Source organism: Somniosus microcephalus, chromosome 13, assembly GCF_052327205.1.
Source record: "Somniosus microcephalus isolate GS21.2 chromosome 13, FLI_Smic_1.0, whole genome shotgun sequence".
NCBI lineage: Eukaryota > Metazoa > Chordata > Chondrichthyes > Squaliformes > Somniosidae > Somniosus > Somniosus microcephalus.
In genome coordinates, this window is record NC_140999.1 from 159,399,743 (window position 1) to 159,420,305 (window position 20,563).

Genomic DNA, 20,563 nt, shown 5'->3' on the forward strand with positions numbered 1-20,563 from the left:
ATTCCTGGTAAGGACCGCATCTCCTTCTCCAAAACTTCGGCTCTTTGTTCTTTTGTCATGGTTCTCTTTTTGTCTGTTTTCCATTTTCCTTTTTAGGTCTGGGTGGACAAGGTCAAGAGTGGAGTGTAGTCTACGACCTAATAACATCTCAGCAGGAGAGAGTCCTGTGGTGGATTGAGGTGTTATTCTGTAGCTGAACAGAACCCGTGCCACTTTGGCTGCTAAACTCCCTTCTGCACTTTTTTTCATCATCTCTTTAAATGTTTGTACGGCTCTCTCCGCAAGTCCATTTGAGGACGGATGATATGGGGCCGAGGTCACCTGCACTATGCCATTTTTTCTCAAGAACTCTTTTGTCTCTGTACTCACAAAACAAGTGGCATTGTCACTTACCACGATCTCCGGTAGCCCTTGATTACTGAAGCTCCGATGCAGGCAGTCTATAGTAGTAGTGGCGGAAGCAGAATTTACAGGATAAACATCCATCCATTTGGAATGTGAACATCTTCCCCATGAATGGACCTGTATAATCTAAGTGCAATCTTCTCCATGGTTTATCCGGCCACTCCCAGGGGTGGAGAGGAGCCGCTGCTGGTGCTTTCCGGTGTTCCTGACAAGTGCTGCATGTCTTGACTAGATTTTCTATCTCCTCATCTGGCTTTGGCCACCACAAGTAACTCCTAGCCAAGGCTTTCATACGCGAGACCCCAGGATGACACTGATGTAGTTGCTCTAGGATAGACTGTCATGCTGGCTGTGGAATAATCACTCGTGCTCCCCACAACACGCAACCATCCTGCACACTCAGCTCTGTTTTCCTGACACTGTAGGGTGTGAAGTCAGCCCCTTCCGGATGCTGTGGCCATCCCCTCACCACATATTCTCAAACTCTAGACTGTACTGGATCTTTACCTGTCCATGTTCTTACTTGCTCTGCAGTCACAAGTGCTGTGTCAGTGTCCTCCAACATCAACACTCTGTCCTCTGGAGCTGCACGGATAGGTGTGCCTGGCAGTGGAAGACGCCTCAAGGCATCTGCGTTCCCATGGTACTTGCCCGCCTTATAGACGATGACATACTCATATGCCCTCAACGTCACGGCCCACCTCTGGATCTGGGGTGACACCATCTGTGGAACTGCTTTCATTTCATTGAAAAGAGAGATAAGAGGTTTATGATCGGTGCATATGGTGAACTTCCTGCCATATATGTACTTGTGGAACCTCTGTAACCCAAACATTACTGCTAACCCCTCTTTGTCTAACTGGGAATAGTTTTTTTCCGCTGGTGTTAGAGTTCGGGACATAAACCCTATTGGTCTTTCCGTTCCATCTTCCATGCAGTGTGAAAGAACTGCCCCCACCCCGTAAGGTGAAGCGTCACAAGAGAGAATGATGTCTTTCTCTGCATTGTAGTGAACCAGCACATCCGACGACAGCATCAGTTTCTTGGACTGTTCAAATGAAACCCCCTGCTCCTCTCCCCACTGCCACTGTGTCTCCTTGCGCAGTATTTTGTGAAGAGGTGCTAACACAGTTGACAAGTTTGGTAAAAACCTGTTATAATAGTTCAGCAGTCCCAGGTAAGCTTTTAACTCAGCCACATTTGTAGGAGCAGGGGCGTCCTGCAGTGCTTGTACCTTCTCCTTGAGTGGATGGAGCCCAGTGGCGTCCACTCTGTGTCCCAGGAACACTGCCTCATTCCCCAGGAAAGTGCACTTACTTCTCTTGAGCCGGAACCCTGCCCTCTCCAATCTCTGTAGTACCTCTCTCAGAGTGCTCAGATGCTCCTGGTCAGTTCTTCCCATCACCAGAATGTCATCCAGATAGATGGAAACATGTGGAATCCCTTGCAGTACACCTTCGATTGTCCTCTGGAAGATAGCTGGACTAGATGAGACACCAAACGGTAAGCGGTTATATGTAAACAAGCCCTTGTGTGTATTTATGGTGACATACTTCTTTGATTCGTCATCCAGTGTAATCTGCAAGTAGGCATGACTCATATCCAACTTTGTGAATTTCTTTCCTCCAGCCATGTTTGCAAAGAGAGCCTCTGTTTTGGGAATAGGATACTGCTCTAGTTTGGACACCCGATTGACTGTCAATTTATAGTCTCCACAGAGTCTTACCGAATTGTCCGGTTTTAAAACAGGTACTATGGGAGCTGCCCATTCCGAACATTTCACTGGCTCCAGTATGTTCTCTTTCAATAGACGGTCAAGCTCAGCCTCTACCTTTGGCTTCATGGCATAAGGCACAGGTCGTTGTTTAAAAAACCTTGGCGGTGCCTCCTTGTCTACATAAATCTTAGCTGGGGGGCCATTAAATGTGCCAAGTTCCTCCTTGAACACATTCTCATGTTCACTCAACACTTCTTGCAAAGTCAACTCTTTGCCCGCATCTATTTGATGTACTGCTCCCCAGTCTAATTTAAGTTCTTTTATCCAGCCCCGACCTAACAGGTTTGGTCCGGTACCCGATACTATAACTACAGGTAGCTGTTCCACTGTGTCCCTGTGTTGCACAGTTACCTTAGCTGTGCCTAATGTCGCTACTCGTTCACCTGTATATGTTTTAAGATGCAGGGAGCAAGGCTTTAACTCTGGAACTTTTGCACGGTTCCACAATTTTGAGTACTCTGCCTTGTTCATTATGGTCACGCCACGCCCTGTATCCACTTCAAAGTTTACCTTAGAGTCATTTACTGTCAGTTGCAATGTGATAGGAGCCACTTTTGGAATGTTCTCTAACATGCCATACATTATGAACATGTCCTCTTCTTCCTCAGCTTCCCCGCTGATGTGGTGTGCTCCATGTTTTTTCACTTCTCTCCCTTGGTTTTGCTGTCCTCCCCCTTTTGGTTTGGATTCCTCCACAGGTGATTTTGCCCTGCAAGCTCATTTCATGTGTCCTTGTTTCCCACACTTGTAGCACTTTTCCTCCAGAAACCAGCATTCACTCACCAGGTGATCGCCCTAGCATCTATAACATGCCTTCACATGCTCACATTGTGGTTTCTGATACATGTTCAACTTGTGCACAACAACCTGACCTGCAACTTGCGTAGCATTAGCCCTGTCTGAACCCTGTATTTCTTTTACATCTCGGTTCACTGTCTCTATGGCTTGAGCAAGTTCCAATGCTTTTTCATAAGTAAGCCCAGTCTCGGATAATAATCTGCGCTGCATTCGGTCGTCCATTATTCCGCAAACTAGCCTATCTCTCAGCATTTCCTTCAGGTTGTTCCCATAATTGCAATCTTGTGCCAATTTACGCAACACTGCTACATAATCCATTACACTCTCTCTTCCTCTTTCCTGTTCCTTGAATTAAACTTGAACTGCTGTACAATCTCACTAGGCTTAGGGTTGAGATGTTCTTTTAGCACAGCCACTAATTCAACAATTGATTTGTCTCCAGGCTTTTCAGGACTGAACAGGTTCTTCATCAAACTGTAGGCTTGGCTTCCCACTGAACTAAGCAGAATGGCTTTCATTTTTCCGGCATCATTTATTTCATTTGCTTTGAAAAAATAACCCAACACTTCACAGTATTCCTCCCAAGTTTGTGCTTGAATATCAAAAGCGGAGACCGTTCCTACCGTGGCAGCCATGCTCTCTTCCAACTGGTAGCTAACTGCAGCTCGTGATTTTGTTGTTTAAACATCCTGGCAGACTTCTCTTTTTCAGGGTCCTGTTTTACCTCATCGCCAAATGTGATAAATCCATGTAGTGAGACAAGGAACTCGAAGAGGCGAGGTATGAGGATTAAGACGAGTACTTTATTAAACGACTGTGAGACAACCAGGCAGGCCTGCTTCCAGGCATTGCACCTTTGCTGACCTTAGCAGGAAGCTAACCTCTGACCTTAACAGGAAGCAACCCCTGACCTTAGCAGCAGCATTGGCTACAGCACCACCTGGTGGATAACCTTAATCATAACATCCCAGATTACTATAATTATCATGCATTAAATTTATATTTTCAAAATGGCTATGGCCTGAACATTGCTGTTGCCAATATTATACTTAATATGTTTGCTAAAGGGATCAAGGGTTATGGGGAGAAGGCAGGGACAGGGTACTGAGTTTGGATGATCAGCCATGATCTCATTGAATGGCGGAGCAGGCTCAAGGGGCCGAATGGCCTACTCCTGCTCCTATCTTCTATGTTTGTATAATATTCCTCTGCCTACTATTGAATTGGGTTAAATTAATAGATGGAGGAATGACATACGAACGTGAGCATTCATCCAGTGATAGGACCAACAGTAATTTCCAGGCTGTATAATCAAGTGTAAATACAGTTGTCTAACGATTAGTTCTGTACAAAATGTATGGCAGAAAATAAATTGTTCTATCACTCCAAGAAGTTATTTGCTATGAGTCAATGCACAAGGCATGTTGATCTATTTTTCACTCATTGGCACAAGTTTACTGCATTGAAACTACACATAAACTCTCCGAGTTAATTTTCCCAGAATGATTAAAGTGTGCTGACAAAGCGGAGTACAAAATGTTATACATTTCTAGTTCAGCTAAACCTCTTGATGTACCATAGGAGCGGAATATGGGAGGACTACTTCTGTTCAGCCAACATAGCAGACCTGAAATGGTTTCAATGCGCAGAAGACTATTCTAGCTTCAAATAAAGTTGATTCTTTCATTACATGGAAGCATAGCACTGCAGCTGACCTTTAGCATACTATCTACTACCTTATTCAATTATTAATAGGGAAAAGGGATTTTTTTATTCCATTGATAGTACTGTCCTTTTATGTATCAGTATACTGTCTTGCTGTTTACCCAGAGTATTTAATGTGTACCTTTGTAATATTTCAAGTTGTTCTGCAGTAAATACTGTGACATTGGCCCTGACTGAAACTAACAGCTTGTTTGGAAAGGTGACCTTTTGACGAACCTTAATACAACATTTTCTGGATGACTAAAGCTAAGCATTATTGAACCATCCAAATTCGGTAGTCAGCATCCTACAGGATCAAGCTTAAACTATATTACATTTAACGTAACTCTGCTAGATAAGAAATGACAGAGCAGCATACCGCCAACTGTTAGCACAGCTGTATGTGAAACATTTGAAAGACAGGCTGTAAATGTACTTTCAATTTAAATGGACGTGCCAGTGTTCTTTAAGTAAAGTGTCAATTTTAGTTAAAAATTGATTGGTTTCCTTATCTACATTCATAAGCTACTTTGACCGACACTCGCATATTTAATAAAACAGGGTGCATTAATTGAATATTTGACTACTTTTCCATAAATGTCCCTGATTACTGTGCCGATATATAATGTCCCATTATGCTGTATTGGATGTGGATATAGAGTGAAATCATTTCATATATAATAGATTAGGACAAACTAGTTATATACAATAGAGTTTACTTTATAGAGGGAAAATGAGGGTCTTCGTAACAATTATCGTATTAGGGGATTGGCAGAAATATGCTTATCCGGTTTTCACCGGTATGAATTCTGTCGTAAATCCTTGTACAGATCAGATTGGGCAGCTTTGTTGTCCTTGCATATTGAAGATCCAATATAGGTAGATTTTTTTTGTTTAAATAAATGAGAAAATATTGTCTAACATTCAGAAATAACAATGGACATTATGAAGAAAATAACTTATTAAGCTTTGGCTTTTACATTTGTGGTGCTTGACCTTGGAACTTCAAATCTAAGTCACTACGTGTTGTTGAAATCTCAGACGGATTCTATCCTTTGAAATTAGATACAAACTGGAAGGAACTGTTCAGAGAGATAAGATATCCAATATTGAAGTACCCAACAGCCCAAACTATTCAGTCAAAGACATGAATCACCAATGTGGTTTTTGGACCAAATTATGAGAGGGATCAGCAGTCTCCCCAGTCTCCCCAATCACACACAGAACTGTAACATGACAGAAGGAGGAAGATTGTGTCAAAAATAACTGGACATTAACATACCAGCACTACTCCACCCTATCATCCAACCAATGTCTTCTACATATCTAATCCCAACACATGACAGGACATAGCCGGATGAAAGAAAGAGATAAATATAAAGAGAGAGATGGGAAGAAAGAAGGAACTTGTAGCTATATAGTGTCTTTCACATCCTTAGGATATTCCAAGGCCAATGGATTAATTTTAAAGTGCAGCCAATGTATGCATAGCAAAATTCCACAAACAGCAAATGAACGAAAGAGCAGATAATATGAATTTGGTGGTGCTGGTGAGAGAGGAACGTTAACCAGGATGCTGGGAGAACTCCCAGCTCTTCTTCAAATAGTATCATCTTTTACATCTATTTAAACTGGCAGACAGAGCCTCAGTTTAATGTCTCATCAAAAAGTCAGCACTTCCGACAATTGTATTGCATTGACGTGCCAGCCTAGATTAATGGCACCTGTCAGTGGTGGGACTTAAAGCTACAACCTTCTGATTCAGAGGCAAAAGTGCTATCAACTCAGCCAGGCATAAGGTAAGACATGACTTGGATTAGTATGGTATTCTTTATGACTATAGTTCAACCAGAAATATGCGAACCCCCAAATAAATAAGATAATCACTTACAAAAGTCTTATACTGCTTGATTTTTAAAGCCAATTTATTCTTCTCATTGTTAGAATTTTCAGTGGCAAATTTTAATCTTCACTAAAATTTAAATTTACCATCCTTGTTCAATAAAAAATTGGTGCCTAGGATATACACGAGGAATTTGCTGTTTAGTGGGGTCACTCGCAATCCTGTAGTGAAGCTGACTTCTTTACAACTCCAAAATTTGTGATCTCTGCTGTATGCAGATATTCTTTCAAAACCGTATATGCAAGATTATTATACAACTGTTACAAATTTTGGATCTGTTGTAGCTATTCTCTCAAGTTTAGCATCACTGGTTTCTCGTAATCAGGAGTTTACATTTATCACCCAATATCTAGTATTGCAATAATGCACCATAAAGATGTTACAATAAAAACCCAATGTTACATAAACTGGATAATGTAAACTCACATGAACGGTCACGTGCATTTCTCCAATCTTCCGAGAACTGATGAACTCCCTGGTGAGATGAGGTCAATGAAAAATCAAGAAGTTGGTTTACTCTAGAAATTACAGATGACTGAACAGAGTTGTAATTCCAGATTTTTAACTCCTTCTATAACACTTCCCATAACATATAAAACAGCAAAGCACACATGCTATTCCTGTTAGTAAGCTAGCTCAACATTTCCTGATCAACTTTATCACAGAATCTGACTGGCTCTCCGTAGACCTTGTCGGCTTTTTTCTTAAAAAAAGCTTGCCTCTTGCAAGTCTCCCTCAGCAGCCTTTTTTTGAATTGATCAAGAACAAGTGTTTACCTGTCCCCCTTGTTCTTTCGCTGGATAGGGAGTTAGCAGTTTGACTTCTGACCCATTCTCTGTCCAGGGGTTGGCCAGTGGAGCTGGTAATTATACCAACTATTGCCTTCTGGGTAGGATCCCTCAGATACTAACTCCTGCTGGTTTAAAAATGAATAGCGCTATCACAACACAATGAGTCTTGGTATTTCACAAGAAAGACTCAGCAATCTTTTACTGTTTCAAGTTAGAGCGGTATGTGAAAAAATAATATTCTACATACCAGCCCATCTGGATTTAATATACATCTTGCTTCACCCAAATCTTGTCAGCTTTAAGCTGCAGAAGGGATTTGTAAACTCTTGTATGCTTAATCTAACTTAAAATTAACATTCTAATATGAATCATATCCAAATCCTCTGTAGCAACATGGTCAAAAATCCTGAAGCACAGTGGTATCTTATATATTTGTTGCTAGTATTGGGGGCAATTTTAACTAACCCACCTATCAGGAAACTGGTGAGATCGGGTGCCACGCTACTTTTACTCTTGGTCTGAAGTCAATGGAGAGTAATATTGAGTGGGGTGTAAAACCTGCATTCCACCCGATCCTGTGGGTTTCCCAACCAGCAAGTTTGGTTAAAATGACCCCAAATGCCTCTAAAAGGACTCCAGTATTTTTATTCCTCCCATCAGTTTCTTTGGCTATTGCCCAAGATGTCATTGATATAAAATGCAATACTTTAGAGACAGCGTTTTCAATAGATGTTGGGCCGTATTTTGCGACCCCTACTGGTGCGTACGAGGTGTGTACGGGCCCATAGAAGCCGCGCAAGTTCCGGGTTTAGGCATGCGAAGCACATGCACTAAAACCCGGAACTTGCGATCTGTCAAGAATCTGCTGAATGCCCATTATAAGGCCTGCTTTTACCAGCATAAGCGTTTTAAAAAATAGAAAAATAAAATTTTATCACTCATATTTAGACATTAAAAACCTGTCAATAAGGTAAGTTTATTTTTAGCCCTGTTAAAACATTTTTTTTTCAAAAAGTTAAAATTTTGTTTAAAATATTTAATTAAATGGCATTTTAATTAATTTTAAATATGTAATTAAAAAAATGTATTTCATGTGTTCGTGTATTTTTTAAGTGATCTCCGTTCATACTTATGGGGTTTCCGTACATACGCAGCTCCCATAAGTATGAATGGGGATTCTACCCATATGGCCTCATTAGAGGAACCCGCTAATATATCATCACAGGTATATAGGCTGAGGATTATCACTAGAACAATAATGAGGAAACTCAAAGACATCTTTCGCACTGAGTGTTATTAAGACATTGAAAGCTTTACCACAAGTGGCTATTAGGGTCGACACTATAGTACCCTATGGAGAAAGAGCTGGAAACAGAGATTCGAGTGGGCAGCTCCAGTTGAAGAGCTGAAACCTGCATAACCATGATGGGCTGAATGGCCTCCTCTGTGCTGTAACTTCTATGACTCTCTAGTGTTGATTTAATTACATCTACTAACATTTTGCTATGTTATTGATACACTTAATAAACCTTGTAGTTGATTATGGAAGGAAATGTTCAGAAAGATTATTGTAATCAAATATAAATGTACATGATGAACCCATTATTTTCCAATGATACAATGTCATACTTTTACTTAAATTGTAGATTAACAGTTTATTCAGAAATTCACAGGAGAACCTTGCTCTTTACTCACAAGAGCACTTATTCATTTTCTCTGTATTCTTTTTCTCTTGACATTTTATTTCAGTGTGTACACAGTTTCCCCAAGAGTGCACTATATACTGTTGTACTAATTATCAAAAGAAAACTTTGTTATGTTCACTTCTTTGAAATAAAATTTCAGATATGTGTTTGCAGGACATTTTCTGCAGGAGTTCATCCAGGACTCTAGCACTACAGTAACCTATAGGGGTGAATTGTCCGGCCTCCTGGCCAGTGGAAAAAGAGCAGGTGCAAACGCAGAAATGGGAAATGGTCTACTGTCCCATTGCTGATTCCACTGTGGTCACAACAATGTTCCCCTGGGCCTATCGCTGGGCGGCCAGAGCGGCCCCATGAGTCAGGTAGTAGTCTCATTTTAAATACATACATAGGGCCCTGATTGCTATTTTTGGACTGAACTGGGTGGTATGCTCTGACCACCAGTATCATAGGAATATAGGAGCAAAGGAACAGGAGTAGCTCATTCAGCCCTTTGAGCCTGTTCCGCCATTCAATTAGATCATGGCTGATCTGTACCTCAGCTGGTAACCTGGCTAAAGAGGATCCCAAAGTTAAGTTTCTCTTTATTTCTGTGGGGCCAGGAGGAACAGGAATTGTACTGTAGACTCCACAAAACCAGCCTGGCCCACTGCTGCTTAGGCTCCCCCCGCCCTCCCCCAACCCCCCAGACATCAGGCCCCCCATGGGCCTATATTTTATTGCCGTGAGGCTGATATTATGCTGGCCCAGAGCCGGCGAGCTGCCTCAGGGCACTCGATCGATCTCCAGCTGCGCCCACCACCCAGATGCTGCTGAGGTCTTCGACACCTGTATCCAGGTATAAACATTCTATGCTCATTCTCTGTTCTAGTATCCAGATGTCAGCACGGTGTGTGCAGTCTCCTGCTCTATTATACAGGCCTCGGCATTCTGTGTACAGTCTTCTACACTTGTATCCTGGTATAAGCATTCTATTATCCGTCTCATGTTCCAGTATCCAGATGTCAGTACTGTTTGCGCAGAGTCCTGTTCTAGTATACAGATCTCAAGACTATATGTGCAATCTCCTGCATGAATACCCAAGTGTGCCGTCTCCGGCATTTGTAGACTAATTAGAGAAATATGCAGAAATATCAGGATCATAATAATGTGCCACTTTAATTAACCAGAGGTAGACTAGGGTAAAATTGCTGGTGGCAAAGAAAGGGAGGGGTTTCCACAATTATTCCAGGATTATTTTCTAAATCAGATTGAATTTAGTCCAAGAAGGAAGGAGACAGTGCTAGATCTAATTCTAGGAAGTGAAGTGGTGAGGGAGATAATGTAGGGTAGGGGAACATCTAGGAAACTGTGATTATAACATTTGATAACATTTGATATAAACATTTAAAAGGAGAGGGAACAATCAAAGATAAAGGTGCTTGACAGGAAAAAGTACATTTCAATTAGATAAAAAGGCAACTAACTCATACAGGAAAAAAAGTTTAAAGGGCCAGTAAAAAAATTCATTCAGCATTTCTGGTCATTTTGTGTTCATTTTTCTTCTTTTTTTATCTGCTCGCATTTATGTTTTCATGATCCTTTTTGACAATTGTTTCAATTATCTATTTTGCCACCAGAACCAATGGGTTTCCCAATTGGAATCGTCTTATCTCCAATGTTAAGTAGAAGAGACGGACCAAGAAAGCAATGTCAGGCAGGTTAGGCTGCACAAGAGGTACTGTGTGCCCATCTGACTGTATCTGTACACCTACATCCACAGAATGAGATGAACATACCTGCTTTGACAAATGATTAGTGCATACAGAGGTAGGCTGTGACAGCTGAGCCAATGGCGCAGATAGATGTGAATTCCTGACCAACCGTTAAGCTAAATGGTTCTTCAGAAGCACCCAATCACAGTTTATCATGCTTTACATAGTATTGTATGAAAGAAATAATGGCAGTGTGATCATCAACCAGAAAACACTGGTTGGTTATACTGGCCAACATGCCAGCAACCATATTTGCAGGCATTCTTACATTGACCTGGCAATGACTGTGGGATCCTTTGTACAGGATCTGGGTCAGCAGAACCAAATGCAGAGTTGTGCCATGTCCTTTTAGAAAACTTACTGCTAACATGCACACCCAGTGATAGTATTGATCAGCTGTTGCATCAATGCTGTTGTCTGAAAATTGATGGGAATAGTGTCATGGGGTGGCACAGAGGGCAATCCTCCTTGGAACCACTTCATGCACATCCACATCCACATCAGCAGTCATCAAGCCAAGGGCGAATGCAAATATAATTTTTTTACTACAATATAATTTAGCAGCATTTATTTGGAAGGGATGTGATTTGGCAGAATTTTTTGGTGGAATGTGATTTCGTAGATTACAACTTAGTAGAATGTTTTGATAAGAGTATGAACTGGCAATTTTTTGGTGAAATGTGATTTGTTACAAGCTCTCAGTGGAATGTGGATTGACATAATTTTTTCATGTAACAGGATTTGATAAATGCTAATTAAGTAGAGGTTTGGGGAAAATATGATTTGCTAGGATTTTTTCATAAAATGTGATTTAGCAAAAGATTTTGGTGAATGATTTGGCAGAATTTTTTGTTGGAATCTAATTGAAAATTGACATTTGGGAGAAGTCCTTTGCACAATATGATTGGTAAATAACAAATCAACATAACCAATTAGAAGGAAGAAAGTTACAGAAAATTAACTAAAGAAGAAGAAAACCAACAGACAGATTCAATGTTCATAACATAAATGATTGGCCCCAGCAAACACCAGAAATGTTATTGTAATGATTTGTATTGTTAGTGTAGAATTTGTCTAGATTTGTAGTACATAATCTTACAAATATATTCACCATTTGAGAGCATAGTTTTCATTCCAAAATGTTTCATGGAGGAAGAAACTGACTAACAAAAGTAGCATTTCAGATATGATTAACAAAAGTAATAAGTGCAGAAATATAGAAAGAGGTGGGATTTTTAATAGTTATCCTTGAAAATAAGCCTATATCACTGTCTCTGGGGCCACAATTTCAATCATTATGAAGGAGAGATAGATAAAATCCAAATGATTCCACAGTTTCACATGACTTTGGAAACAAAGGCCACGATTGTAACTGGCCTCGCCTGGCGGGGGGAGTGGGGGTAACAGTTAAAATAATGGGAGTCACTTACCCCATCCGATCCCGCTTCCTTCCCGCCATGTCTCCATATTAACCTGCTCTTTTGAGCAGGCAAGCAGGACACCCGTAGAAAGAAAGCGGGGTCCTACTTTAAATATGCAGATGGGGTCCGTTGATGTTATCAGGACCCCATCTGCAATTTCAACCTGAGGCAGGAGTTGGGGGTTCAGCGTTGGCTCCCCTGTCAGGCAAACCTGTTGGGAGCCGGATTATGGGCCAGAAGAGGCCCAGAGGTAAGCTTTAAAATTTTATTTTAGGTTTCCTTGTGGGCCAGGAGGGGCTGGAGTTCTCCTCCAGGCCTCTCAAGGAAGCCTTGCACCTCCCTTGTATCCTAATCCCCCCCTTGTACCTTGTACCCTCCCCCCACCCAACTCCCAATGGTGGCCAGATGCTCCCCCCCCCCCCCCCGATCATTCCCACAGGGTTCTCCCCCGTCCCAATCCCTTCCACATGCTTCTTCCACCCTCTTCCAATCATGCCGACATCCTGATCACAGCCAGAGGCCACCCACCCTACCCTGACTAACTGCAGGGGACCATTCCCACGGGTCCCTGGCTGCGGCCTCCTGTCGCAAATTTCCATTCCAGCCTGACGGCCCAGCTGTCAATCTAGCCAGGTGTCAGGTGGGATTCTGTTTACTTTTATTTAAATGAAGCCCTGCCATTAAGATTGGCAGGTCCTCCACATCCCTGGCCTTGTCGGATTCATCGCCCGCTACCAGGCACCTGTTAATATCGAGGCCAAAGTATTCAACTGAATACTTTATCGGTTGTAAGGGTGGCTCTCAGTGTAGAACAGGTCAAAGGGACCATATTTAAAATGACTATAGTTATTGTGCTACACATTTAAATGTCACTGTTAAAAAGGAAATGTAAAAGATTTTAATTAAGTATTTCTTCTATTAACTACATAGAATCATACAGCACAGAAGGAGACCATGCAGTCCATCGTGCCTGTGCCAGCTCTTTGAAAAAGCTATTGAATTAGTCCTGCTCTTCCCCATAGCCCTGTTACATGCTTGATGAACAATGCAGTTACAGTAGTTTCAGATCTTACCATTATTTTTGCCAGTTACTCTTAGAATTTTGGACAATTTTTGTACAATCTTCCATTTATAGAACAAAACACCAAATGAAAAACTTCTCAATGTGGCAAATATATTTCTTGTATTGATGTATTTTAATGAATAAGAAATAAAGCCTAGAAATTACTGTTCAAATGTCTAACATATTCACATAACGTTTGTTGGTCCATTATTTTAATGCAAACGTGAAGTTGGTTATTTTGAATGGTTCAACATCTCCACAGCAGACAGAGGAAATTCATCACTATGTGTTGAGCATTCCCCCACCAATATCGCCAACAGTACTTTGTAAGCCTTAAATTCTATAAATGTAGAGCCTGAGTAATTAAATGTGATTTGATATTACGCGGTTTGTTATGAAGCTCAGGCAAATGTTGTTACATTTATGTATTTTTGTTCAGACAGTTCTCGAAGTAAATTTGAAATGTACTACCCATGACAGCTTGTAATGAGATATACTGCTGGAGATTAACAAAATGTTCCCTACAACAAGTTTTTAAAATAATCCATGGCCCATTCAGAATCTATTTCATTTATATTGCTCAAGGAGCTTTAGATTTATGCCATGAAAGTAGCTTGGTAAATTGTTGAATAACATTGATTGGGGATGATTGGATGTAGGGCTCCACGAGGACAAGTAATGTTCCACATGTAGCTTGGAACAGCTTGGGGCGTGATGACATAATCTTCTTCTTCTCCTTAGGCAGTCCCTCGGAACTGAGGATGACTTGCTTCCACACTAAAGATGAGTTCTCAGGTGACTGATGAGTCCAATGCGGGACCTACAGTCTCTGTCACAGGTGGGGCAGACGGTGGTTGAAGGGGCGGGTGGGTGGGGTGCTTGGGTTGACGTGCACTCCTTCCACTGTTTGCACTTGGCTTCCGCATGCTCCCAGCGAAGAGACTCAAGGTGTTCGGCGCCTTCCCAGATGCTTCTCCTCTACTTTGTGCAGTCTTGGGCCAGGGATTTCCAGGTGTTGGTGGGGATGTTGCACTTTTTCAAGGAGGCTTTGAGGGTGTCCTTGAAGCATTTCCTCTGCCCACCTGGGGCTCTCTTGCCGTGTCGGAGCTCCGAGTAGAGCGCTTGTTTTGGGAGTCGCGTATCGGGCATACGGATGATGTGGCCCGTCCATCGGAGCTGATCGAGCGTGGTCAATGCTGGGGACGTTGGCCCAAGCACATGGAAACTAATGCCCTAAGGGATGATACTCTGGCTTAAAAGTACCCAAAGTTTTCTGGATCTATGTGCTTATTGCCACAAACAGAATATGTACAATCTACCACAATAGACAAACCTAATTAATTCATGATTTTTCCCCTACTAGATTATGAGACTGGATCAATATGGAATATTTTTCACAACCCATGGTTGCCTGTGACATAGCCACTCTATATTGGGAAACTGTTGTTTTTATTTGATTGAAATCTTTCAAGTAATCCTGATGTATGCAAATACCTGCTAAAGCTCTGTCATGTCCAAATGTTTAGCCCATTCTAATTTCCCTACTTCTATGTTCGTTAACAATATAGTCAGGGCTGTTATGTACAAGTCTGTTTATCAACAGTTTTTGTTAATCACGCAACAAATTGTATTAATAGGATTCTAAATGCTACTCTTAAGATTTAAGTTTTTTTACACATTTAAATGTAATGGAGCCAGAGCAGTAGAATAAGGAACTATAGAACATTTCAAAAATATGTAAAAGCAAAACTTTTAGAAATAAATTTATGAATTTAATTAAGTTCTGTTTACCACAATAAAGAGTATTTTGTGTATTGTTGAATTGGCAAAAATGTTATGAAATACCAAGGACATATAAAGGGCACATCTCAAAACACTAACACCTTGAGTTAGTAGTTTAGTAACCCTTAAATAAACAATAAGTTTGTAGTCATGAGAGCTGTATGTGTAGACTACTATTCACTCATATCTGATGTTGGGAATACTTTTGTTCCCCAGATTTATAATTTATCAGCACTGAGGTGAATGTCAAACTTAGTTGATGACACCAAACCTGAAGGGATATCAAACCACCAGGGAAAAAGCAGGGCACTATAGAAACAGGCAAGGTATGTGGACAGATAAGTGGCAGATGCAGTTTAATGCAGAGAAATGTAAGGTAATACATTTTGGGAACAAGAATAAAGAACAGAAATATGTTAAATTTCTCAATACAATGGAGGAGCAAAGGGAACTGGGTGTACAAACACATAACTCCTAAAAGTAGTGGACAGGTTTAAAAGCCTAGTAAAAAGGCACATGGAATTTGGAGATTATTGAGAGATTGAACACAAAAGCAAAGAAATTGTAAAGGCAGTGACATGAATCTTGTCATTCATGTGGAAATGACTTATGAAATAATACTGGGCAGCCTGCTGGTGGCGCTGTCCAGGGAGTGTATAAATACTCGGGCATGGGCCCAGCTTGCTCAGGACATTCTTTAACAGGAACTAGTGAAGGACACAACTGGATCTCCATGTTGAAAAACAGTTGATTAAAGCCTTGTTTAATATTCAGACTAAGTGCCTAGTAGTTTTCTTATGTCAATTTAATCAACTGTTTTTCAACATGGAGATCTAGCTGTGTCCTTCACTAGTTCCTGTTAAAGAATGTCCTGAGCAAGCTGGGCCCATGCCCGAGTATTTATACCCTCCCTGGACAGCGCCACCAGCAGGCCGCCCAGTATTATTTCATAAGTCATTTCCACATGAATGACAAGATTCATGCCATTCTTCCCGCCTGAAAGATTGGAAGTCCAGTGCCTTCCGGCCTCCAACGGAGATCCAAATGACTGCGTCTATTCTTTGTCCGATTAATTCGGTAGAAGGAAGCCGCCAGATTTCACTAGATCTCCATGTTGAAAAACAGTTGATTAAAGCCTTGTTTAATACTCAGACTAAATGCCTCGTAGTTTTTCTACATCAAGACAGTACAGAATGTGATCAGGCCACATCTGGAACATTGTGTGCAGTTTTAAGCTACTCACTATAGAAGGGAGAGAGTGAAATTGAGATTTATCATAATGAGCAGGGATCAGATTCACAAGGATAGGCTAGAGCCAATGAGGGTTGCATTCTTTTGAACTGAAAAGACAGAGAAGGGATTTGATAGTGTTCAAAATGCTAAAAGGAATATACAAGATAAATATAGATAGATTATTTCCATTGGTAGATAAATGAAAGATCAGAGCCATGATCTCAAGATAAGCACTAGATACATAAAGGGGGAGATTAGAAGAAATGCTTTCACTCAGAGAGTTATCGAAATGTGGAATGCATTGCCACAAGTGGTGATTGATGCTAAATCAATTACAGCATTTAAAAAGATACTGGATAATGACGTTATATATCTTTTATATTATATATCTATATATATAAACGAGTCGATCTGTCTGTCTGTCCTTGTCTGTCTGTCCTTCTGTCTGTCTGTCCTCACGTGTGCGTCTGTCCGGCTGTGCACTCGAAAGTTATAGAGCGTACCTACGCGCGCGGTACCTCCGAAGAAAGCTTACGCTTCCGGGACGCTCGTAAGCGTATTTACTTTTCGGTCGGATGAAAATTGTTCACGCCTTATGCAAAAAACCTTCAAAATTAAACTCATTATCTGCTACTTAGCATTGATTGACTGACGTCAAGGTTCGACCAATCCTGTGCCGTCACGATTGACCAATCCGACAGTACGGTCCCCTGATGGTTGGCCAATCGGTGTGTGTGTGGGTGGGACTAATCATTTTCATCTCAGGGATGTGGCAGCCATTGTTTCACTGCCATTACTTCAGCTTCCAGCTCAAACTACTTTGATCATCCAGCTTTGAAAAAGTTAGTATCTCTTTTAAAAATAACATAAGATTTACCAAAAACGTTTTATAAGTACTTTCACTTTCATCTTTCAAGGTATTAAAAGGTAGAAATGTTGCCCGGCAGCAGATTCACAAAGGGACACAAACAGGGCCCAAAAGCCTGGGACTCAATTTAAAATGTTGCCCGGCAGCAGATTCACAGAGGGACACAGACAGGGCCCAAAGCCTGGCACTCGATTTAAACCGCCCGGCTCAAAACAGCCCTGGCAAAGCCAGGCTCCCCCCAGCTAGTATATATATATAAAGCGGTTCTTCTGTCTGTCTGTCTGTCCTCTATACACTCAAAAGTTATAGCGCGTACCTACACATGTTATATCAAAAGAAAGCTTATGATTCTGGAAGTGTCATAGACGTATTTACTTTTTGGTCAGACAAAAATTGTTCAGACAGTTTACAAAAAAGGTACAAAAAATGGCAAAATTCCGCTCATTAGCGTTGAGTCACGTGATGGTTGACCAATCGTACAGGGGATAGCGTTGACTGACGTGATGGTTGACCGATCGGTGCATCACGGGGGGGTGTTCATTGTGTGTGTGGGCGGGCCATCCTACAGGGGATAGCATTGAGTGACATGATGGTTGACCAATCCTACAGTTGAGTGACCTGATGGTTGACCAATCAGTGCATCACGGGGGGCATTTCATTGCGTGTGTGGGCGGGCCTAATCCTTCTGAGCTGAGGTGAGTGGCCGCCATCTTGATTCCTAACTCTATTTATTTTTCCCACTTTCTGTGTGTTAGGGAACTAAGGAAAAGAACAAATTAATTCAGTTTTAAATAGTATTTAGGAACAGTTAGAAATGAAGTGATCCCCTGCCCTTCGCCCGGAGGCTCGCCTACTTTGACGGCCATTTCGAGCGGCTGTGCCGGCACCGGGCGTGGCCTAGCAGCGCAGGAAGCCTGGGCCTTGAGTTGAGCGGATTCCCGGCGACGTGCCACTGCCCCCTGGGCCCAAGGTGGACGCCGATCGGTTGCACCCCCTCGGCCCGGTCCCGGGGCTCCCCGCAGCGTCAACCGCGCCGCCCGAGAGCCGGACCCAAAGCCACCAGGGCCTCGGGAGAGCGGAGGGTTTTCTATGTTAAATGCACGAAATAAACAGAGTGACTGCTGCCAACGACTGGAAGCTGCGGTGAAGCATTCTACGCATTAATCGGAAAGCTGAGTGACTGCAGCCAACGACTGGAAGCTGCGGTGAAGCGTTCTACGCATTGATCGGAAAGCTGATATTGATGTTGGAGAGGGGGGGGGGGGGAGAGGAGAAGGGGGGGGGAGAGGAGAAGGGGGGGGAGAGAAGAAGGAGGGGGGGAGAGGAGAAGGAGGGGGGGGAGAGAGAGGAGGGGGGCAGAGAGGAGGGGGGCGAGAGGCGGGGAGGGAGTCGGGGTTTCATCAATTAGGGGCATTTCCTAATTAAGAAAAAGTCACAGAAACGGATACAGATTTATTGGCATCATTCGAACAACCAGCAAAGATTCAGCATCAAACTATGTCTGAGTTTCTGCTTCACACAGGCGGTCAGAAGCTGCAACGTAAGACTTCAAGCATTACTAACTACACCCTGGATCCCAAATATTAACCAGAATTATATTGAATGTTAGAAGTATGTTAAAGTACATAAAATTTAAATGTGGAACAAGAGTATTCTGAAATTATTAAATCGCAGATTAAAAGCCTTAAGAAAGTGGCTTCTGATTCCTCCGGTCAGAGGGTAGCTGGCTTCATTGTCCTATAACACAGTCCTCGCAATATAACCCACGGTCACCGCGGCTGGGCTCTAAGACCAAGCCCTTCCCCGTGGTCTCAACCTTCCCGCCGACCTCACAAAATGGCGGCTGCCCTTTTTCACCCGCCGGGCTCTGAGTCCAGCCCCTTCCCTCACTCTCACCTTCCCTCTCTCTCACCTTTCCTCTCTCTCCCTGTCTCTCTCTCTCCTTCCTCTCTCTCTCTCTCTCTCTCCTTCCCCCCTCTCTCTCTCTCTCCTTCCCCCCCTCTCTCTCTCTCCCCCCCTTCCCCCCCCCTCTCTCTCTCTCTCTCTCCTTCCCCCCCAGTCTCTCTCTCTCTCTTCTCCCCCCAGTCTTTCTCTTCCCCCCAGTCTCTCTCTTCCCCCCAGTCTCTCTCTCCTTCCCCCCAGTCTCTCTCCTTCCCCCCAGTCTCTCTCTTCCCCCCAGTCTCTCTCTTCCCCCCAGTCTCTCTCTGCCCCCATCTCTCTCTTCCCCAATCTCTCTCTCTTTCTCTTCTCCCCCCCAGTCTCTCTCTCTTTCTCTTCTCCCCCCAGTCTCTCTCTCTCTCTCTCCTCCCCCCAGTCTGTCTCTCTCCTTCCCCCTCTCTCTTTCCCTCTCTCTCTCTCTTCTTCCCTCTCTCTCTCTCTCATCCTTCCCACACAGACAGACAGACAGACAAACTCATTTATATATATAAAAAATTATTTGTACTTTTTTCATAACAACATGCCCTCAAAAACCCTCGGCACCACCGGGCACGCCAGCAATATATATATAATAAAGCGGTTCATCTGTCTGTCTGTCCTCTATACACTCAAAAGTTATAGAGCGTACCTACACATATGTTATATCAAAAGAAAGCTTATGATTCTGGAAGTGTCATAGGCATGTTTACTTTTTGGTCAGACAAAAGTTGTTCCGACAGTATACAAAAAATTTCAAAAAATGGCAAAATTCCGCTCATTAGCGTTGAGTGACATGATGGTTGACCAATCGTACAGGGGATAGCGTTGAGTGATGTGATGGTTGACCAATCGGTGCATCACGGGGGGGGGGTTCATTGTGTGTGTGGGCGGGCCATCCTACAGGGATAGCGTTGAGTGATGTGATGGTTGACCAATCCTACAGTTGAGTGACCTGAAGGGTTGACCAATCGGTGCGTCACGGGGGGCATTTCATTGCGTGTGTGGGCGGGCCTAATCCTTCTGAGCTGAGGTGAGTGGCCGCCATCTTGATTCCTAACTCTTGATTTATTTTCCCACTTTCTGTGTGTTTATTTGAAATATAGATTTCCAGCAAAAAAAAGTGGTTTGAAAAGAAAAAAAAATCCTTTTGCAAAGGGGTCTTTGGCTTTCCCCCCCTCGGCGGTGGATGAGCTGCCTGCAGGCCTCAGGCCTCGAAGCCTCGGCCTCTCCTCGCCAGCCACGCCCAAGCTAGGCACCCGCCCGTCCCCGCTGGGCCCGATTCCAAACCAGCGGGCCCGCGATCTCTGCCATCTTGGTAAAGGCGGGGCGGGGACTGAGTCGAGCATAGCCATCGTCGTCATCTTGGTAAAGGTTGGCAGGGCGGAGACAGCGAGCGCGTGAGACGTCGGTGGCGGCCCGGAGCGGGACCTGAGAGTCGGGCCTC

General features: G+C 42.8%; 1 long non-coding RNA gene across 1 annotated transcript in view; it reads right to left on the minus strand.

Moving 5' to 3' along the window:
* Positions 1–7,583, minus strand: part of LOC147108708 (uncharacterized) — a 38,058-nt gene extending 30,475 nt beyond the window's left edge. The window contains exons 1-2 of the long non-coding RNA XR_015080731.1: positions 7,364–7,583; positions 7,014–7,062 (exon numbers count right to left, since the gene is read on the minus strand). This is a non-coding gene — a long non-coding RNA (uncharacterized LOC147108708). The remainder of the gene's footprint in view (positions 1–7,013; positions 7,063–7,363) is intronic.
* Positions 7,584–20,563: the final 12,980 nt, after the last annotated feature.